The 22,599-nt window shown below is 38.0% G+C and overlaps 1 protein-coding gene across 2 annotated transcripts in view; it reads right to left on the minus strand.

The window, feature by feature from the left end:
- Window positions 1-22,599, minus strand: part of FAM227B (family with sequence similarity 227 member B) — a 240,997-nt gene that overhangs the window by 184,893 nt on the left and 33,505 nt on the right. The window contains exons 3-4 of one of the 2 annotated variants that reach the window (XM_083850179.1): window positions 4,155-4,280; window positions 1,484-3,553 (exon numbers count right to left, since the gene is read on the minus strand). The exons of the other annotated variant lie outside the window; for it this stretch is intronic. The gene's annotated coding sequence lies outside the window, so the exon portion shown is untranslated. The remainder of the gene's footprint in view (window positions 1-1,483; window positions 3,554-4,154; window positions 4,281-22,599) is intronic. 2 annotated transcript variants of the gene reach the window in all.

A 22,599-nucleotide genomic window follows, 5' to 3' on the forward strand; every position in this document is an offset into this window, starting at 1 on the left:
CATCTTAATACTAACTATAAGTTTTGCTGGGTTTAGACGGCAACAGTAAAACTGTTAAAATAAGTAGAACTGTTACAGAACAATCTATTTTGTGAATATTTAGAGGAGTCCTATTCTGCTTTTTTTTTTTTTTTCCTGCTTCAACACTATGCCATTGCAATATGGGGTTCTGACAGGTTACAGGACAAGGCTGGTAGCAGCAAGATGATAATGTAAACAAGCTGCTCAGACCATTATTAATCATAAAGTCATCTTACTACACAATTCTATGACTGCCCACCAATTAAAGGATTACATTAACTGTACAGTCTCACATAGCCATAGTATGTTAAAAGGGAACTTATAAGTATCTGATAATACTCTAAACTAAGAAATTGGGAAATTCAGCAGAACATCAAAACAACATTTAGTGCAATAATATTCTACTTTCTTGAAACATTAATTCTGATTAACTGAGATGTCCGCATGCAGATAAATGAAACTGAAACAAGGATATCCTCTCTTGTGTTCCATGACTGATGGTACAGTAGGGGTTCTGTCAGGTCCTGCAGACTGAGTAAAATAAGTACAATTGTGAAAAAAAAGTATTATCTTTATTCCATCTAACACCCAGCTATGAACAAAATAAACCAATGAAAGAAATATTCCAGCTAACAGCAGAAGATGCACCATCTGTTATTCAAAAACTCTCCTCAGAGCAGGATGAAAGGTGAGCTTTCAGGATGGCAGTTAATAGAGCTCAATGTGGTATTTAGTTCCTTGAAAAGGAAGTCCATGACGAAATTCTACTCCTATCATCAGTTGCTACACAGGATGTACTCTACACTTAACTGACAGGCCATGAAAACAATGCTAGATAGTAACAGCTATCAGCCTCCCTCTTATACAACAGCTATACAACCTCCCTGAAATACAACCAAATTGTTCAAGTCCTTCAGTCATATCCTATTATCAGTACATCATGATGTGAACATTTTTAACTGTAACAGCAACCTTGCATTTCAGGGAAAAAAAAAAAGAAAAAAATTTGGAGGGCATTGTGAAAGATGCACTTTTCTACAGATCTGAAAGCTGACCAAAGTTATAGGACAAAAAAGCTAGTAAATGCAAAGATAACATATTCCCATGAAACAGATAGAGTAGACAAAGCTGCACAAGCAAATTTGAACAATTGCCTTATCCTTTTGCTCTTTCCCAGGCATCTGCTTTTGGTCACTGATGAAGATAGGACTCTGGATTAGACAGACATTTGGTATGACTCAGTTTAAGTCCACCCCACGCAAACAAATTTGTTTCTTTATCACAGTTCTTTCCAAGTTCCAAATAGTGGTATAAAGGCTGGTCTGGTTTTTCTTCTCCCTCAGAAATGGATGAGTAATTCTTCAAATAACGAAGGTATAGTAGCATTTTTCTAAGTAAAAGTGTTGCTATAAATACAAATTCATTAATAAAACAGTATTTTTATTTCCAAATTTACCCTTACTTTTGATCATGCTGATGTCATTAGTTCCATCTCCTATTGCCAATGTGACTGCCTTCCTGTGTTTCCTAATCAGCTCTACAACTCATGCTTTTTTATAAACTAGTGACTCAACAGCACATCAGTTTTACACATACAGTCAAGTTCCAAAAATTATCGCCAAAGTGGTTTCAACAGCAGGATCCTGAAAGTTTCTGGTAAGTCAGCTGGTTTTGTAACTACAATAAGGAGAAGACATGATGTAGGTCATTCCTTGCATTTAATGAGTGGGGTATCCTCTTTTGTAGCACACAAAGGCAAAGGAATTTTAAGCAACTGAAACATTTAGCAGAAAATCTCATTTCTACTCAGCATCATAACTCACCCTCTTACGTATATATAAACACATACATAGCATACATAATCTCAATACACACAATGAGATTATAAAACACATTTTCTTGTAAAAATATTTGATTTCACTTTTACCTACTAAATGCTAAAAGAAAACAACTCCCTAAAATTGGCTACTTGAGAAAAACATTGAGCTTTCCAGCTGACACTGAGGATTAAAAAGTAAACAAAAAGCCTTAATAAATTGAACTATCAACTTAAAAAGCATTTAGTACAGGAATGTGCATTTCTCTAAGTCAGTACTTGGAAGCATGTCCTAGTGTTAACTTCTGCAATTATCATTGCCTAATGTTCAGCCATACCATCCAACAGTTGTATTTTGCTTTTATATTTAATGTTATAGCCAACCACATATGCAACCTAGTCAGGAACACAAATTCTGCACTTGCATATATATCTTAGAATTCAATTTATTGTGAAAACTGTTACATTCAAACTAATGTAAGGAGAAAATACTTCTGAAAATTAGGAATCACACAGAAGTTCCGGAGTGCTATAAATTTTTGGATACTGCATGAAAGTAAGGAAAGTGGGCATTGCAGACTCAAAAAGTCAGAACAGGTGAAGTCTAAAGCTACTAAACTTGTATCTTCTAAAGCAGCTATATTCTCATGAATGAAGCCTGAAGCTCTATTAAATTAGTAAGTCTAAAAACATTGATTTCTATTCAAGAGTTCAAATCTCAAATACATGAAAGCAATACAAGTTTGTTACTATGAGAGGAACCACATTTCTAATTAAAGCAAATTGTTTTGGCATTCCAGTAAAATACTGATATTTAGAAAATCTCCTGGAGGTAATTTAATGACATTAATTTGATGCAGTAATGATTTTAAGGTCAAGTTGTGATCTTCAACAAAATCAGGAAAAAGAGTTGTACTACATCTACCTACTTGCATTTCAGTTAATTGGCACTGATCCTGTGCTACTCCTCTCATACAATAGCAGTAATGGTACATTTCTAAGAATGGCTAAGAAACATTTCTGACATCACCCTCTTCAGTAAAGATTTTTATTTTAAAAAGGCTGTACAGAATACTAATTTGGTTTCTTCTCCAAACAAATATAAAAACAAAAATGAGATATTGGGTTTTGGTTCGTTGATTTTTAAGCTTAGAGCTTTTATATTATGGAGTAAAGAGGAAAAACTTTTTTCATGGAACAGAACACATACTACTGAAGAGGGAATAAAAAAAGAAAACATGAGAAACCTACTTATCAGGCTATAATGATTTAACTGAGGTGTAAACATCAATGATGGCCTTGTCTGAAAATGAGCTCTGGATTGACTTTCACACTTCTTCCATAGAATAGTTGAGAAATGGGAAGTTCATCACTGTACCTACACAAGTGTTCTTTTGCTTTCTTTGAAGAAAAAAAGAGAGGGTAAGAAAGGAACACAGTCACTTGGCAATGACTGGAGGTGTCACCAGAAAGTGTTGCTACACATCTGCTCATCTTTAAATCTAAAGATATTTTTTAGTATTATTTACATATATATATATTTTGGGGGGGGGATTTCTGTTCTTGCTTTCTAAGCATTCTACAAAATCATGCTGGTACGCTTACATATCGTAGTCTTACTTAGAAGATCTCCCTGAATGGGACAGAAATAGGTAGCGGGTTTTGGCGGTGGTAGTGTTTTTTTGTTTTATTAACTGTCTTCCAAATGTCTTATTCCTATAACATAAAAGAAAAAGCGTTTTGTTATTTAAGGTTTTGTCACAATACGTGCTATATGACCTACTATAAAGGCAAGTAGCTGGTATATAATAGCAGTAGGACATTTGAGAGCGCTCAAGTATCTCATAACAGATCTTTATTAACCTAAATGGATATCCTATTTTCCCTTTTTTGCCCTTTTAGCTGTTAGCTAGAATGTAACTGTTAGCATTGGAATAACTAATACATTGTTTTATATAACTTATTTTATTTTAGGAAATACTTGATTTTCTTAAATTTTAATAATAGAGGTTTATTTTAAAATAAACTAGTCTCAGCACATCCGAATTCTAGAAATGGCCACAACACAATACAGATCTGAGTTTCATAGATCATGTCTTGATGTTTTATTCAAAAAAAAACAAATTGTCTTCTTAACAAAAGGTGGCATAGTTACTGATTTAAAGAATAAGCTTGCACAAAAACAAACAGTAACAACAGTAAAAGCAGCAGTCAACAGCTCCGCAGTAATGAAAACAGTAACAACAGTCAAGAAACCTCAGAATAAGCGTTGGTAAGCAGAAGCAAGCCTATTCTTCTCCCCTCCATCCATACTCACCCCGGAGGTGGCCCACAGCAATGATGTAACTGCCACCCAAGGCAAGGCCGAATTCTGCTCGTTGAAGGCCACCTGGTGGTTGAATTTGTGATGGAGGATAACAAGTGCATTCCAGTTCAAAATCACCTGGGAGTAAAGACAACGTGCTAACAGGGAAACAAATTGACCTCTGCACATGAAGGTGTACAACTAGGCAAGCCTTGACACAAAATACAGCACTAAGGTTATTAACGGAAGGAGGAAACTACTTTGCAAAAAATCTGCATATTTCCACAGGCACAAGTTTTGTGTTGCAGTACAAGTTACTTAAGGAATTTCATATCCAAGATGTACACTCATTTATTAACAAGTTCAGTGTGTAAAAACAGTCTTTATGGCAACCCTAATCCAGTAGAAGTTACAACAGAATTACAAACATTATTAGAAGTTTCACACTGAATGAGGTAGGGAAGGGAATTAGTAACACCCAAGTCAGAAGTCACTTGTCCATTCAGAGTCTCTACAACCTCACTGATTCTAAACTTTTTTGGGGTTTCAGTAATACAAAAACTGTTTAAGTGATGCCTCAGGAATAATTAGTATGAATTCTGGATTTAAACTCCATTCTTTTATATTTAGTATAAATGACTGAATCTCTCTTCTTTTTTCTTTAAAAGTTGCTCATTCCAAAGAGGAGTGAAGTGCAAATCAGGCTAACTTAGATGCGGAAGTATGACCACCCTCCAAAGTTGGTAATTCAGACATCTTAAAAACAGAAACTGTAGACAAGACATTAATGATTGCATTTAGAAAGAGGTAGAACTCAAACCTTATTTAGGCAATGAGAAAGGCTGACAATTTTTGAAGCTGTCTTTGCATCACTAATATCCTTTTAATATAATCTTTGTAATTTTAAGGACCCTTGCAAAGAAGCAAATTTCAGGGCCATACGGACTTCAAGACACTTCAATACATATGTGCTTTTTTTTTTCCTTTTTTTTTTTTTTCCATGTATTTATAATAGCAGAAAGGGAAACTTTCTCCAGAAAGCAAAATAAGACAAGGTAAGTCTGCATAGATATACCTCAACTGACAACAGATACTCTTAGTGAAAGGAACTTGTTCTCCTCCAAAAGAAAAGCATTTATTTGGGATATTTGGTCTGGAAGGACAGAAAAAAAATGTTCTAATATTTACTTATCCATGTTCTTCATGTACTTCCCTCACCAGTTATTGTGAAAGTCTCCTCCATCACATCTGTCAGCTTGTGACGGGAATAATTGGTATTCATGACAGTCTGAGAGACATTGATGGCAGTTTAATTTAAGCTGATAGCAAATACAGTGTCCATTCACTTCTAAGGTAATTTATTATGATAATTAAATATAAATTCTCCAATATAGTTACACTGTTTTTGATACTTAAAGGCTGAAGGTGCCCTTTCATCCAAAGTACATAATCATTTATAGTACATCAGTTAAAGTACAACACTGAAATTAGGTTCCTCTTATAATACCCACTGTACAAGAAAGTACAAAAATGAAAATTTAAGAAATAACAGATTAAAACCTAGGTAACCTTACCATTTTGGACCCTTACAAGCCCCATTCATTCTCACAAAATACACTGTCATGACACAGATGGTTGGTTAGAATCACAAAAAAATAAATAAAATAAAATCTATGGAATCAGACTTACAATAAACTGCTTCATTTTTTAAATTTAGTGATTTAGAGTTTGCTATTAAAGTTTAATACACAATTCCAAACATGAGTTCCAAGAACATTCATCATAACCCAACGTCACCATAATTTCCAGGAAATGTAAAACAAAACTTGTAATATTCAAAATGGCAAAATTAAATTTCATTTTATATCACGTATATTCTCTGAAGATACATTACAATCTTACTGAAAGAACTCAGCCCCCAGAAGCGCCGATGAGCAGCCTCTGAAAATATTATACATGCTTACATAGATATACCAACTAGACTGGTACCTTTCTCTGAAGAAACCTACATACAGCTCCATATGGCCATCAGCACAGTGTCAGATTTGCATTTTTTTAATCAAACAATGCTACAATAATAGCGATAACAATCATAATAAAAATGTTCAAGGAAAACTTCTGTTCACGTGCTTGATAACCTTTACATAGGAAGAATATTAACTTTGAAAAATCAGAAAATTCGTATTAGAACACAAGAAAAAAATTGCAACTTCAAACCTGAAATCATCGTTAAGCCATCAAAATAAAATTCTGATGCCCAAGTTCTGATGCCTAAGTGTTAGGAGAACCATAAGAAATTATGTTAAATATTTGGGAAAAGTCAAAACGATGTGCAATTAACGCAGTTCCACGTTACTGTTTCATGGCCAAAAGACTTATATTTTCCTTGCAATAAGCCCTGAGGTAATTTTGAACTTTAGTTAACACCTAGGAAAATAAGGATATAATTAGGTAAATATTGGCCAGTACACACAGATTTGTATACACATACTTCACTGCCAAATTACAAGACTTCCAAAAACATTTTAAGAAACAGTTGGGATGATTATCATCATCCTTCATATTGGTATTTCAAAGACTCACGTCATTACAACTGCACTGGGGAAGGTCCTAAGACAGACCAATGGAGTGAGAGATCCACAGATAACTATTAATACTGATATTCAAGAAATATGTTATGTGATAGGATTCAAAACTTGTACATATATTGTACTCTTCTGCATATGAGGAACTTTTATTAAGCAAAATAATGCATCATGTCTTAAAATTTTAGTGACTATTTCTTTAAGCTCATGGACATTTTCTTTGTTAAAATGCAAAAGCATTTTATGAAATGTTTTTCACCTTAAACACATCAACAAAACAAATTTGTGTGCTTCACCAGAATAGCTCGATCATTCCCTGTGTTCTGGTATAAAATATTACAAAGGGAAAAAGGAGGAACATTAAGTCAAAAAAAATGATGGACTATGAAGTAACAAAGTTTGTAACCAAATAAATGAAATATTAAGGGAAAATTATCTGAGGAAAAAGTGGGGAGAAGGAAGAGAGAGGGATAAGGAGGAAAGAGACAGACGGAGTAACTACAAAAACAGGTGCACTCTGACTGAAAGAGGTTAAACAAACAAGTCTTCCCAGCCATCATCACCTAATTCAGTGTGTGCATGCATACTGCAAAATACGCGGTGGTTTCAGCAATACCGCTGGGTTGTTGCCTTATCCAGATGGCAGCTGTACCTCAGCCACACACACAAACATACATGCAACTGTTAAACTTGTAGAATAAGTATGGAAACTTAAGGTTTTAGCATCTAAGCAACTAGAAAAAAAATCAGATGTTTATGATTCCACTTATGCTTTTATAAAAAACATGTTGGCCTTCTGGAAAACATTAAAAGAAAGCCAAGAAAGCTCTATTACAGAGAGAAAAACAATAGTTATATTCATAACCAATGTTAAATATACATTATGATGGTTTAGTAACGTCACAGGCTTTTTTAAAATCATGAAATGGTTTGTATTAAATGAACATTTACACAATGTGAATTCATAAAAAAGAGAGAATTCACCCAGCTTCTCTAACTTCACACTGTGTGAAATTCCCCAAAACAAAGAGTGAATACTTTTAATTACATTGAACTGAATAATTTGCATTCACATTCTGTGACTTGCACTGATTTTAAGCTGGGAATTCTAAGATATGGATTACTTGCACTCTAAACATTCTAAGTGTTTCAAGTATTAGCGTAAAACCTCAGAACTCATATTATTTAAGTAGATTAAATTCTGTGATCAGCTGTGGGAACACAAAATACTTAGAACATTTGGCTATCTTTAGAGCAATAAAACATTCCAGTGTTGACTTAGGAAGTGCTCCTGCATTTAAGTGTCTGCTTACACTAAAAATAATATTCAAACCACGCAATTTTAAGCACCTAATTGAGATATCTTTTCATTGGAAAATAAATATGCTGAATGTTTATGCATATAGTTAAGTAATTTTCTGAATTAATATCTCAAGTAGAAACACACCAAAACAGTTGGATGCCTAAAATATTCAAATAGACTGTCATCTGCCCCTTTACATTAAAGCTTTATCTGACCATCTGGATTTCTAATAGTAGGATATAAAAGAAAATGTTTGTTTTGTTTTAAAGGTTTGTTTTTTCCCCCAGGTCTAATTACAAATTTATCGTACATTCCAATAAAAATAGCCATTGCATAGGAACAGAAAAATAACCATCACACAGAAATAGTCCTACTGTACTTTTAGAAGAAAGAAGATATAATTATGAAAATATATATTTCAGCATTAGAGAGAAAGGATGTTAAGCATCCTTAACCGGAAACTTTGGTTTAAGCTTACTGTTCTTTCAAAGCAAATACTGAAGCTCAGACCATCGTCAGTTTCTCTACAAACCCTGCTTTCACAAGTCTCTTATTTCTGTTCTTGGGTATTTCCTCCCTAGTTTTCCAATATTCTTCTTTCTGTTCTCTTCTTCCTTGTTGAAGGGAATTAGACAGTTTGTCTTGAATCACCATCATCTGTTTCTGTGTAATTGTCTTTTGCTCTGAACCTCAAAGTCAGAGGAAGAAAGCAAGAGAGCAAAAATTCTAGAAGACTGAAATAAACATCTTCATATGTTAATGAATATGAATTAACAGACTACTCTTATTTCTCTACTGACTACAATAGAAAGGATTTTATTATTTTAAACACTTACTTACCTATCTGAATTTTCAATAAAGTTGGAAACTTACCTATTGCTGAACTTTTTAAAAATACCTTCTGAAATCCATGGCAATTAAAGTTCAAAAAAGAACCACTTAATTATTAGTGTAGTCTTTACTTCAGCCTAATTAAGAGGTGTATCATCAGCAGCAATAAAATTACTCCTTCCAAAATGTTAAGCAGTTTCTTTTTGTTGTTGTTTTTAATTAGAACAAGCTGTATGAATAATGAAACTAAGATGGCCCACCTGAATTTTTTCAGTATATATAGCAGTATATAAAAGATTGCCTGCAGTTGACTTACGTGATGCAAAACCAAGACATCTTTCTTGAGTAGAAACAACATAATCTGAGCACTTCAGAGATCAACATCATAATAGCATATGGAGCCAGTACATGTTTGTAGGTTTTTATCCTCTAATCATGCCTTCCACATAACTTTTTAATAATGGTGTAAAACAATGGGTAGATAAATTATCTGAAATAGTGGTTTGTACTATGTGCTTAGCATGCAACATCACTGGCAAGAGCAGAAGAGTCATAAAAGATGTAAAGTTTTACATCCAACTGGAATTTACTAAGACAGCTCACCAAAATAAAAAAAAAACTTTTCATAGAAGAGCTAATATTTTATTTACTATTCCACAGTAACTACTTAAATTTATTATAAATGATCTTGAAAGCTTAGAAAAACTAGCTGTAAAGTTTCTTATTAGTGAGTTTGAGAGTAAATGCTTATTACATAAGGACTATGTAACATAACTTTCTCATTTCTAAATATCATCCTATACCTCATTAATTTTCCAGCCAAGGCTATCACGTCATCTAAAAAAAAAAAAAAGTTATCAAAAATATGAAACAGAACTCAATTTTATGAATATACGGTTTGCGGGGTAATTTTCAGATTAAAGTAGACAAAGATGTAACAAGTACTTGCTGCAGCAAGATTAAAAGAACAAAATACAAGTAAAATTCAACATCAAACAGACACAATCCTATATGTGAGGCAGCTGGCAAAACAGCAGCCCTGATCAACTTTCTGTATATTGACGTTAATGGAGCACTTAAGCATTATCACATTTTGAGTAAGAATCACTGTTTTCTCTGGGAAAATATATTCTGTTTACCCAAATTGTTCATTGAGTGTTGTAGCCAGAACTTCAGCAGGTAGGTTTTGTTTGGAGTAATTCATTTTATAATCCAAATCTATGAAGTAACTGTGACCAAGACAAATGATTTCCACTCAGAGTAAAACACAAAAACAGTCTTCAAAAAACTTAACTACTTTGGAAAAAATCCAGGTCAAAATAGTAACTGTATTTGTGCTTAGAGTTTAGTACAAAAGGTGTGAACATCACAAGAACGTTAAGCACAATCCTTAAAAGATTTTTCTAGAAGTACAACAAACTGATTTTTCAATCTCTGAAGCAAATTGAGATTATATATAATCAAACTTAAAAAAAAAAAATACAGATTTTGAAATGCCAATTGTTTCCGTACTGCCTTAGGAGAGGCAATAGAAGCTTCTGTAATTTATTAACTCTTCAAATATTCATAGCATTCTCTGCACTGATATAAATCATGCAGAAGCCTGATTTATCAGGTGCACCTTCCAAAAAATCATGCGTATACAGAGAACTAGGTATCTGCACTACTATGACCACTTATCCTCTGCTCAGGGCATGAAACGACTCACAGGTGTTTTACATTACACTCAAAATGCAAAACATGCATATGTAAGGAGTTGAAAGATTAATGAGAAGTAGAATTTGTTGTTTCAGGATTTTTTTAAAAACAACCTGTAAAACTAATCATACCAACACCAATCTATTTCAACAAAACCTTGAAGTAGCATATCTCCATTATTCAGAGAGTGCCTACTACCTTCCCAAATGAGAGCTCCTATGGATTTACCTAACTTCTTGTTAGAAGTTTCACTCACAACTCTCCTCTTTTCAGGGAAAAGAGAACCCTCATCACTAACATTCAATATGGACAGGGTGCAGTAACTTTTTTTTTTTTTTTTTTTTGACACCGAGCATCAGACTCTGGAATAACATTTCCCTCTATGCAGAGCACAAGCAAACCTTTACTTATGATAAAAATCAAGTTAGACTAACATCTATGAAGTGACATTCTGTAGATACATATATAATTGTTAAAATGATTTTAACAGTGGTGGTGCAGTCAGCCTTCACTGAAATCAGAGCCACAGCATGCCAGGCATTTTACAAAGGCGTAGCAAAAAATTTAGCAATACAAATATACAAGTGGGAAGCAGGTAAACAAAAGTCAGAGCTAGAAGATATTGCTGGATGTGACACAAGTTCTGCCAGGATGAGCTACATTAAAACTTTAGATTGCTTGTCAAAAATGAAGGAATCAATATTGATGTTAATCTTATTGTATGAAGTTACTGTCCTGTAACAGAATTGTTGTGGCAGTCATCACATTTCAGCTGTTGGGGGCTCAAACACAAGCTGAGTCTACGCAGAGGAGAGAAAAGGCAATATTCAAAACAACTTTGGGCACCTGAATTGAACACGCAGGTTCTTCAAGCTACAGCTACAGCCGTTAGAGACAAGTCAGACAAGTGAGACTTCTCTGAATCACTTGTTAGAGGACCTTACAATTTATCTTCACTGACTTCAGGGGAAAACTGGGGAGACTTCCTAGCCTAGTTTTAGCTAATTACATCAGGTGCCAAACTTGACTCATGTGAATACCTCCAAGGCTGCTTGCATTGGTTGGCTCAGAGAAGCAAAACAGCCTTCTGCACTACAAATAAAGACCTATAATTAAATCCACAGATAATAAAATAGACTAAAACAGAAAACTGGCCAGTAAGATCCATATCTTTCCTTTAAAGAAAGATCACACATAGGAAAGAACATGACTCATTACTCTTTAGAGCTAAGGTTCCAGGTTCACCCGATAAGAATTGTTTTCCCCTCCCTATAGAGGGACATCACTGTAAAGCTATCACAGTAAAAAGCTATCACAGTAAACAAACAAATCTGCTCTTAGGATCAAGTGTAGGGCATTAAGAGTGGAAGGATGCTACCTATCCTTTGAAACATTCACCTATCAAGCATTTCCTTAAAACCTTGTCACCGTTAAATACTTTGATTTTCAAAAAAATAGGAAGGGAGGAGAGAAAAAAAAATCATATTTCCAGTCTTTGCATGGGATGGAGCTTCTATAAGCCAGGCTGTATTTTCAGTGGCATTACGACAGAATATTTTTTTATTTCTGTAAATGTTTTGGCAAAAATAGAAATGATCCTCTGGCTAAATGTTGTATACCGCAGACAGAAAACTGTGGCTCAGGAGAAGTACAGCGCATGTTTAACCATGGAACACAGCTTGTGTTTATTTAAAGAGTGTATTGGAATGCCAATGATTCTTTTCAGCTGTCCCATTGCTTTTTTCCCCCCTCAACTTTTGTTTAATTTTTTCCATGGACGTAATTAGGCAATGCTCAAATTTGGAAAAACCAGCAAACATACAGTACTGTGAGGCAGATGGCAAGATATTCCAAAGAGATTCCATTAACAGCATCTTGGACATCATGTGATGTAAGACAAAAGCGAACACTTGTAGCAGCCAACTGGAATTAATTGTTCTACAGTGACAACAGAGGTTGCAACCTACAGCTTGCAGGAACAGAAAGCTGAGAGTGAAATCAGAGGCCACCCACATATACAGAGGTGATATAAATCAAGTGTCCCAAGTTTGGTCACTGGTTCCAAATTAACAAAGCATCTGTACTTAATTCACATACCCTGAAGGTTAAGAATAAAGCACAATATATAATGTCAAAACTGAGCTGCACTGGTTAAGAGAAGATTGCCAAACTGCGCAGCTCAGTGCAGTGTGCAGTAAGTGCCTATTACACAACCTAAAAGCACATTTGGTTTCACCCAAATATGTGTTCAGTTTTGACAGAAAAAAGTTCTTTCGTACTAAAGCCATTCATAGAAATGTCATCTAAGATCTCCCACCAGACTTGCAATACATCACACAAACATTTCTTTTCCTGGAAGATTTTGTTTTCACTTTGAAAAAATTTCTCTAGCATGAGCCATATGCTATAAGTATGCCACTGGCTACTTATTTTCTTCATCATTATTTTATGCCACTGGTTACTTATTTTCTTCATCGCTATTTTCAATGTTTTAAAGCTGATCTTAAGTTTTCCACTATGCTGATAGTTATAATAATATATGCATAATTCACATGAAATCTAATAAGTAAATATTTGAGGAAATAGGGTAGGAACTTTTAGCTGGATGATCTGATTTACCTCTTGGAATGAGAATACAAAAGGCCAGGTTTTTATAATTTTTTGCACTGCTAGGTCCAGAACTGAATTGTATTTGCTCTTTGCTTCACAACCTCAGGTGGCTCAAATAAAAACACCAAAACAGAACACCAGGTTTTTATACTCTTAAATCAAAACCATCAATTACTAAAAATCTTACTACAAATTCTTATCGCAAGCTTTTTGAACCAATGCTGTTTTGTGTCTGTCCCCTATTCCCGTGGCTCAGACAGATAAATGCTCGTCTTAATATTGATTTTTTTTTCAGTTTAATTCACTGTTTAGTCTATTTTACTGATACAATCTATGTGTTCCATGCTCATCGCAATTAAATCTGAATCACTGCTTTGATCTCCTTGCTTTGGCTATCATTGACTACTACCCGCTACTGGTCTTTCAGGCTGGTAATGACGAGGTAGCAACGAGAAGTCTGAGAGCAATCAAAAGGGACTTTAGGGCTTTGGGGCGACTACTTAAAGGATCAGGGGCACAGGTTGTGTTTGCCTCTGTCCTTCCAATAGGGGGGATTGATGCTGACAAGCAGACTCATCACATTAACATGTGGCTTCGGGACTGGTACAACCGAGAGAACTTTGGGGTTTTTCGATCACGGGAAGGTCTACGCGACACCAGGCCTGCTGTCACCAGATGGGATGCGCCTCTCTCAGAGAGGGGTGAGGATTTTTCCTCATGAGTTGGCAGGGCTGATAGATAGGGCTTTAAACTAGAGTTGAAGGGGGAAGGGGATAAAACCAGGCACGCCGGTGGTGAGCTAAGCGATGGTGTGCTAGAATCAGAGGGACTGTGTGCTAGTGAGGCCCTTCGGTCAGCTACACAAGGTGCTGCATGTAGGGAGGCGCATTTAAAGTGCTTCTACACAAAAACACGCAGTATGAGGAATACAATGGATGAGCTAGAAGTCTTGGCCCAGTCCCACAGCTATGACATCATCGGCATAAGCGAAACCTGGTGGGATGAGTCCTGTGGCTGGTGTGCTGCAATGGATGGTTACAGGCTCTTCAGGAGGGACAGGCAGGGTAGGCGAGGTGGTGGGGTGGCGATGTATGTGAAGAATGGGCTGGACTGTGTGGAACTTCAAGTTGGCGATGGCAAAGTTGAGAGCCTCTGGGTAAGGATTAAGGGACGAACAAATAAAGGGGATGTCGTTGTGGGAGTCTATTACAGACCACCCGGCCAGGACGACAATGCCGATGAATTATTCTTTGCAGAACTAAGAGATGCCTCAAGATCAAATCCCCTTGTCCTTATGGGGGATTTCAACTTGCCAGACATCAACTGGGATCACCACACGGCTGACATGAGCAAGTCCAGGAGGTTCATAAAGCACCTAGATGATAACTTCTTGGTGCAGGTGCTAAGGGAGCCAACTAGGAAAGGTGCCCTCCTTGATCTGTTGCTGGAGAACAGAGAGGGTCTTGTGGGAGACATGGCAATTGGCGGCCGTCTCAGTCATAGTGACCATGAAGTGGTTGAGTTTAGAATTTATGGTGACAGAAGGAAAACTGCCACCAAAACTTCAGCCCTGGATATGGGGAAAGCAGACTTCAGGCTGCTCAGGGAACTAGTCAGCAAGGTCCCCTGGGAAGCTGCTTTTGAAGGCATAGGCGTCCATCAGTGCTGGTCAATCTTTAAGCACTGCCTCCTAAAAGCACAAGATCAGGCAATTCCAAAATATCGGAAGGCAGGCAGGCGGGGCAGAAGGCTGGCGTGGCTGACCAGGGATCTTCTACTGGAGCTTAGGCGGAAAAAGAAAGTGTACGGCTGCCGGAAGTAGGGTTAGGCAACGAGGAAGGAATACAGGGATGCTGTTCATGTTTGTAGGGAGAAAATTTGTGTGGCCAAAGCCCAACTAGAGTTGAAGCTGGCCATGTCTGTGGGAGACAATAAAAAAGGGTTTTTTACATATATGAACAGAAAAAGGAGAACCAAAGAAAACATAGGTCCGCTACTTGATGGGGAAGGTCTCCTCACAGACAGTGACATAGGCAAAGCAGAGATGTTTAATGCCTTCTTCGCTTCTGTCTTCAACACTGATGATGGGCTTCGGGACCCAGGGTACCCTGAGCTGGAGGACCATGACGGTGGGAATGACAAACTCCCAACTGACCCTGAACGTGTGCGGGATTTGCTGCTCCACCTGGATCCATACAAGTCCATGGGTCTGGATGGGATTCATCCCAGGGTGCTTAAAGAGCTGGCTGACATCATCGCGGGACCTCTCTCAATTATTTTTCAACGATCTTGGGAATCTGGAGAGGTCCCAGTGGACTGGAAGCTGGCAAATGTTGTGCCAATTTTCAAGAAAGACAAGAAAGAAGACACTAGCAATTACAGGCCTGTCAGTCTCACGTCAGTGCCTGGTAAAATTATGGAGAGGATGATCCTTGAAGTTATTGAAGCGCACCTGGGGGAAAATGCAGTCATTGGTCCCAGCCAACATGGTTTCATGAGGGGTAGGTCCTGCCTAACAAATTTGATTTCCTTTTATAAGATCACCCATCTAGTCGATCAAGGTAAACCAGCTGATGTGATCTTTTTGGACTTCAGCAAAGCTTTTGACATGGTTTCCCATAGGATCCTACTGGACAAAATGTCCAGCATACAACTTAACAAAACCATCATACAATGGGTGAGCAATTGGCTGACGGGCAGGGCTCAAAGGGTTGTGGTAAATGGGACCACATCTGGCTGGCGGATGGTCACTAGTGGGGTCCCTCAAGGCTCCATTTTAGGGCCAGTCCTCTTCAGTGTTTTTATAAATGATTTGGATGTAGGACTAGAAGGTGTTCTGAGCAGATTTGCTGACAACACCAAAATTGGAGGAGTTGTGGACTCGGATGAGTGTGGAAGGGCCTTGCAGAGAGATCTGGACAGATTGGAGAGCTGAGCAATCACCAACCACATGAAGTTTAACAAAAGCAAGTGCCGGGTCCTGCACCTGGGACAGGACAACCCTGGCTATATGTACAGACTGGGCGACGAGATGCTGGAGAGCAGCCCCGCAGAGAAGGATCTGGTGGTTGTGGTTGACAGCAACTTGAATATGAGCCAGCAGTGTGCCCTGGCAGCCAGGAGGGCCAACCGTATCCTGGGATGCATCAAGCACAGCATTGTTAGTCGGTCGAGGGAAGTGATTGTCCCACTCTACTCTGCGCTGGTGCAGCCTTACCTCGAGTACTGTGTGCAGTTCTGGGCACCACAGTACAAAAAGGACATTAAACTGTTGGAGAGTGTCCAGAGGAGGACTACGAAGATGGAAAAGGAAGGGCCTAGAGGGGAAGACATATGAGGAGCGGCTGAGGTCACTGGGCCTGTTCAGCCTGGAGAAGAGGAGGCTGAGGGGAGACCTCATCACAGTCTACAACTTCATCACGAGGGGGATTGGAGGAGCAGGGGACCTATTCTCTGTAAACACCAGTGATAGGACCTGCAGGAACGGTGTTAAGCTGAGGCAGGGGAAGTTTAGGCTGGACATCAGGAAGAGGTTCTTCACTGAGAGGGTGGTTGCACACTGGAACAGGCTCCCCAGTGAAGCAGTCACTGCACCAAGCCTGTCTGAATTTAAGAAGCGATTGGACTGTGCACTTAGTCACATGGTCTAAACTTTTGGGTAGACCTGCGTGGTGCCAGGAGTTGGACTTGATGATCCTTATGGGTCCCTTCCAAGTCGGGATATTCTATGATTCTATGATCATTTATCTACTTGCCTGTGATGGCCAACCTGTTAACATATCACAACATTTCCCTCAAATATTACAATTTGCACTGAATAATTACAGTAAAAGAAAACCATAAGTCTAAGATTTCAGAGAGTTGTTGTTCAAAAGAGATGAGTGGATCACTCCTCAGTGACACCCCTTTTGGTTGTCTCTTTTGTCATAGTATAAAAGAATATAAGTGTAAGAAACTGTCATTTGGTCAACATAAAGAAATAAGCCTCAGTTAATTAGTGGCTTGTTTTAACACCAGCTTAAAACAAATGTGAATTATGAAAACAATTTTTTAAACCGTCAACACTTAAGGACTCTGTAGGATTATAGTACATGTAATGGGGTCTGTTCACAGCTACCTCATGCTGACTACAAGCTAGAATTCCTATATTTTATCTCCATTTCTTTTATATGACTAACCTATTTTTTCTTTAGACTATTCATTTGTAAAATGGTTTTACTAATTTATAGCCCAAAAGACATTGAACATGGGAAGCTAAGTCTTTTACCATGGAAAAGCAAAGAATCAACAATGAATTCTTGCAGGTTAGGGAATGCAACATCAACATAAAGTAGCATTTCATATGTCACTTAACACAAAGCACCATGGTGATTGCAGGTAATAGGGTAGTGGATTTGCATCTAACCTCTTGCTAAATACACGAGTTTGGCTACTCTACGGTTTCATTTTTTTAAATAAAGATTAGTGTTTGAAGTCTTTGATTTCAGCTCCTCATTTCATGAACTCTTTTAAATTAAACTAAACATGAATACATTTCCAGCCATTCACACTATCAGGAGAATTAAGTACTAAAACATGGGTAGATATTTTTCTAAACAGATTTTATTTTTCTCCTTTTCCATTTCCTGATAAGCTGTCACGATGACCACATAGTACTGGATGTTTCCTTGCAAAGGACTCTTAAACCTTTTCCTAGTATAGAATTAATATTAACAGTCATGAAAAATATGTAAACTTGCCATAAGTTACATAAAACAGATCACAACAGCAGTCAAAAATCAGACTGCTAGGCAAAACTATTAAACGCAAAATGGCCTATATGGTACTTTCATTCACAAAAAAAGACTGAAATATATGCAGATTCTGATATTTTTAGACTACCCTTACCTGGAAAAATTGTAATGCCTATAAAATTCTAGTAAGACACTAAAGAAATGAATGCTGGTTTAGTATAAATATTTGTCCCACTGTTAGAAGTATTTGCATTAATTTAATAACTGTATAAAGTTAGGCAAATTACCCTTTTTGTCTTGTAGACAAAAGAATGAGTTTTATTCAAGGTAGCAAGCTAATATTTTCACTGTTTTATAAGCTTTTAAATACACTATTACAAAAAGAGCCTCTGTAATGTCCGGCATAACCTCTGTGCTTAGTAAGTCCAAGGACCTAAACTTAATATTCTTCCCACAAAACATTTGTTTGTGAAGTCATGCATGAGTTTAGAAATAAATACCATGTAATGTCTAAACAGAGCTTTAGGAAACATACCCACATAGCAAGAAAGGGTATAATATTCCCTAAAATTCATCCCCTTAACATCAAACAACTTTGACAAAAATACAAATGTTTCATTCAAGCTACAAGCATCCCCAACACAAATATAAAAGCAATTATAAAGCATGGATATGCTACCATGTATTCATGATGTTAAAAAAATCTTTCTAAATTCAACATACAGATGAGTCAAAATAAGCTTTTACATTTATAATAAATGATACCCCAAATATGAAATGGATTATTGTAACCCTCCAAATGAAGGTTAAAATCTCACCTATGCCATTGTTCTGCTGCTACATCCTTAATTGCTTACTAAATAACTAACAATCTCCCTCTGTTTATCAAAATACATAAGTGAATGAAATAAATGCAGATTAAATGGAATGCTACACATTAATTTAAATGTAACTAGCTTCTAGAATATATGCCATGACTCCAAATGGACTGTTTTAAGTCTAAACACAGGTTTCTGTTCATTCACTTGAATAGACTGAATAGAAATCCTCCGGAGGAGGAGAAAGAAGGATATCAAACATACCTGTGAAAACTTTCAGTATCTTCTCCCATTGGTACCAGAACTGTTAAAGTCACCTTCAGTTCTAGAAATATCACATACCCTCTTTACATTGGGCAAAACCCTTCCATTCACATGAATGGGAAAGACAAAAACAAAATGCAAATCCCAGTTTAGTCTTTGCAGGAAAATTTCCTGAGTCTCCCTCTGACAACAGATGATTAGTCAGTGTCTTGAACAAAATCTGTACTCTATAAGAAATAAGGAGGGGGGAGATGGTTTTTAAAAAAGATAAGACTCCTAAAGAATTGGGTAGGACTTTACAATAAGGAAAAATAACAAGATGCTAACAAGCTCCTATTGCGAATCACTCAGTGGAAAGTGCCAACAGGGTAATCAACCCTTACTTGTGTTCTCTAATGGGGACCTCCATGTCAGGAGATAAGTTTCTAGTACTCTCACGCCCCTACATATGAATTCCCTTAATCTGCTAATCCAGAATATATGCTCATAATGACCTCCATACAATAAGTGGGATCACTTATTGTCAATACAAAAGTCAAACTCTCATTCCGCTACCATCCATATCTACCCAGCGAAACACACACTTGCAATTTCTTGTCCTTTTTCTTGGCAGCCTGCAGAATAACACTGGTCATTTGCTAGCAGCTAATAAGTAGCAGTATATACAAGCGTCAGACCTTAAACAAGAAATTTGTGAGTCAATCTTATAATAAACTGTTGTAATTTACCCCCAGCCAGAAACAGTCAAAAGTCACTTCAGAAAGGGGATATTTTTAGAAGCTGTTTATTGTGTTCAGGATATAACCAGAGCAGCAGTTCTTACAATCATATTTAACTGCTCAAGCAAGAATTTTGATTCTACCTGAATTTTTTTTCTCTTTCACAAAGATACATATAATATTTATTGTGGAAGAAATAATCTTGCAGATTTAATAGAGGGCTACAGTACTGCAATTCATGGATATAAAGATGATTTTAATTAGAAATCAGTATTGCATTGCCTGGAAAATACTAGAAGTGTCACATCACTTATGGAAAAATGACGATTTATCAGTTGCAACCCTAAAACAGATGGCTACTACTCTGACCTAAGCAACTTTTTCTCTTTTGAGTTAGAAGCACTCAAACTTTGAGTAATATTGCTTGTGTTAATATTGTTACAGTGAAAGGTCACCAAACTTTCCAGAAAGCAGTTTCATTAAGAGAAGCACATAACAAATATAAGACTATAATCTGGACTTTTGAGACATGACAAAACATTAAGACTGAACTTAAATAGAAATAAAGATTTCTTGTTTTTACTGTTTCTCTACAAAATAATTGAGGAGAATAACTGAGGGAACAGGATAAAGAAAAACAAAAATATTGCTTAAGTGCTTGAAATTAAAGAATAACAAAATCCTGTTTGTTGACAGAGCGATTAGTAGGTCATATTTCAAAATGCACACATAATGGTAGGGGACTCTTCAGAACAGTGAAGGCTGAAGGGTTTGTTTCCTATTTCTCAGGGTCACATGGCTACAGCTCAGAGTGTTTTAAGAAGCTGCACTTGAGTGAAGGGAAGGTTGCTTCAGATTATTAATGGAAAACGAAAACGGGGATTAACGCTGAAGACAATGGGTAGGAATAGCATGTGTGAAAATTCCACAGTTTTATTCTCCTCCACTGCTGATGCGGAATAAAGGCTTCTTTTTCATTCATCAGGTTAGCCTAGTTGACCTAACCGGCCTGTAGGATACCTCGTCACTTCCAAAAGTTGCTAGCTTTTTAAAATATTTAAGTCATTAGTTGGGTATGATATCAGACTAGTACAAAATAATATAAACAAATATGATGATAACCTAGCATGTTAGAGTATTTTTAGTTCTTAAGCAGTCATTCTTAAACTTCACAAGTAACACAGCTTTTAATATTTAGAATTGTTAGTGTTGGGGAGAATCGAATGGATGTTCTATTAATGTTTCTCAGGTGATGGATCATACGGTATAATTAAATATTATTAAATGTACTTACATTATCAAGTAATCTATGTATACTGGAAACCTAGGGAGTACACTGAACATTTAAAGGAATCGTTGAAGGGGAACCCTGGGAGGGAATAGGTACAACCTGACCTTGGATAAGGGCCTGGAGATGATGAAATGAGTTGAAGTAGAACCAAGGAGCGGAGGGAGCATGCGTCGAGTGAGAAAGGTGAAAGAGTTTAGCGGAGAGGAAGACTCCTTACTTCATCTGGACGACCACCTGGACGACCACCAGAGTGCGCCACGCATGTGCAAAGGGGAGGGGAGCTAATTAGAATGAAAAGCGAGGCTGATGTTGCAACCTGTAATGAATATGTATACCTGACGCAATATTGTATGTATAAATAATGGCTGGGAAGTAACGGGACTTGAAGCCAGATTTGGGCACCTGCCCCGGCTTCCAGCGCTGAATAAAGCACCTTCATATAATCACTTGGTGGTTATGTGGTTGCTACGCTAACATTTTGGCGACCCAGATGGGACAGCGTGGGCACTGCTGAGGCGGATCGTGTCTCGGTTTCGCTCCAGCCGGCACCGAGGGATTCTCGGGGAGCAGTCGACCACGACCGACCTCCGCTGCTCACGACGTACCACTGGAGTGGTAAGCAAAGGTGCTTTCAACTTTGGGTATTCGGTACCGATTTGGTTGGGAAAGCCTGCCGGTCAGACGCGGCGAAAGCCACGCTCGGTTGGGCAGGGAGCTCCCGGGGTAAGCCTAGGCGCCGTCCGTTAGACAGAGCGAAAGCTCTGCAGGTTCGGCATTGGTAACTGTATTGGTTTGTGCTGAAGGGTCAGCACCAGGTATTATTGGTATGTAGAAAGCGTGCTGCTGCTGCTCCGGCAGCTTTTTAGCGAAAAGCACGCTGCTGCTCCGGCAGCTTTTGGGAAAGCACACTGCTGCTCCGGCAGCTTCTGGAAAGTGTGCTGTTGCTGCTCCGGCAGCTTTCGGGAGAGTGTGTTGTTGCTGCAGCTTTCGGGAGAGTGTGTTGTTGCTGCAGCTTTCGGGAGAGTGTGTTGTTGCTCCAGCAGCTTTCGGGAGAGTGTGTTGTGGCTGCAGCTTTCGGGAGAGTGTGTTGCTGCAGCTTTCGGGAGAGTGTGTTGCTGCAGCTTTCGGGAGAGTGTGTTGCTGCTCCGGCAGCTTTCGGGAGAGTGTGTTGCTGCTCCGGCAGCTTTCGGAAGAGTGTGTTGCTGCTCCGGCAGCTTTCGAGAGAGTGTGTTGCTGCTCCGGCAGCTTTCGGGAGAGTGTGTTGCTGCTCCGGCAGCTTTCGAGAGAGTGTGTTGCTGCTCCGGCAGCTTTCGGAAGAGTGTGTTGCTGCTCCGGCAGCTTTCGGGAGAGTGTGTTGCTGCTCCGGCAGCTTTCGAGAGAGTGTGTTGCTGCTCCGGCAGCTTTCGGGAGAGTGTGTTGCTGCTCCGGCAGCTTTCGGGAGAGTGTGTTGCTGCTCCGGCAGCTTTCGGGAGAGTGTGTTGCTGCTCCGGCAGCTTTCGGGAGAGTGTGTTGCTGCTCCGGCAGCTTTCGGGAGAGTGTGTTGCTGCTCCGGCAGCTTTCGGGAGAGTGTGTTGCTGCTCCGGCAGCTTTCGGGAGAGTGTGTTG

This window comes from Anser anser, assembly GCF_964211835.1.
Source record: "Anser anser genome assembly, chromosome: 10".
Taxonomy (NCBI): Eukaryota; Metazoa; Chordata; class Aves; order Anseriformes; family Anatidae; genus Anser; species Anser anser.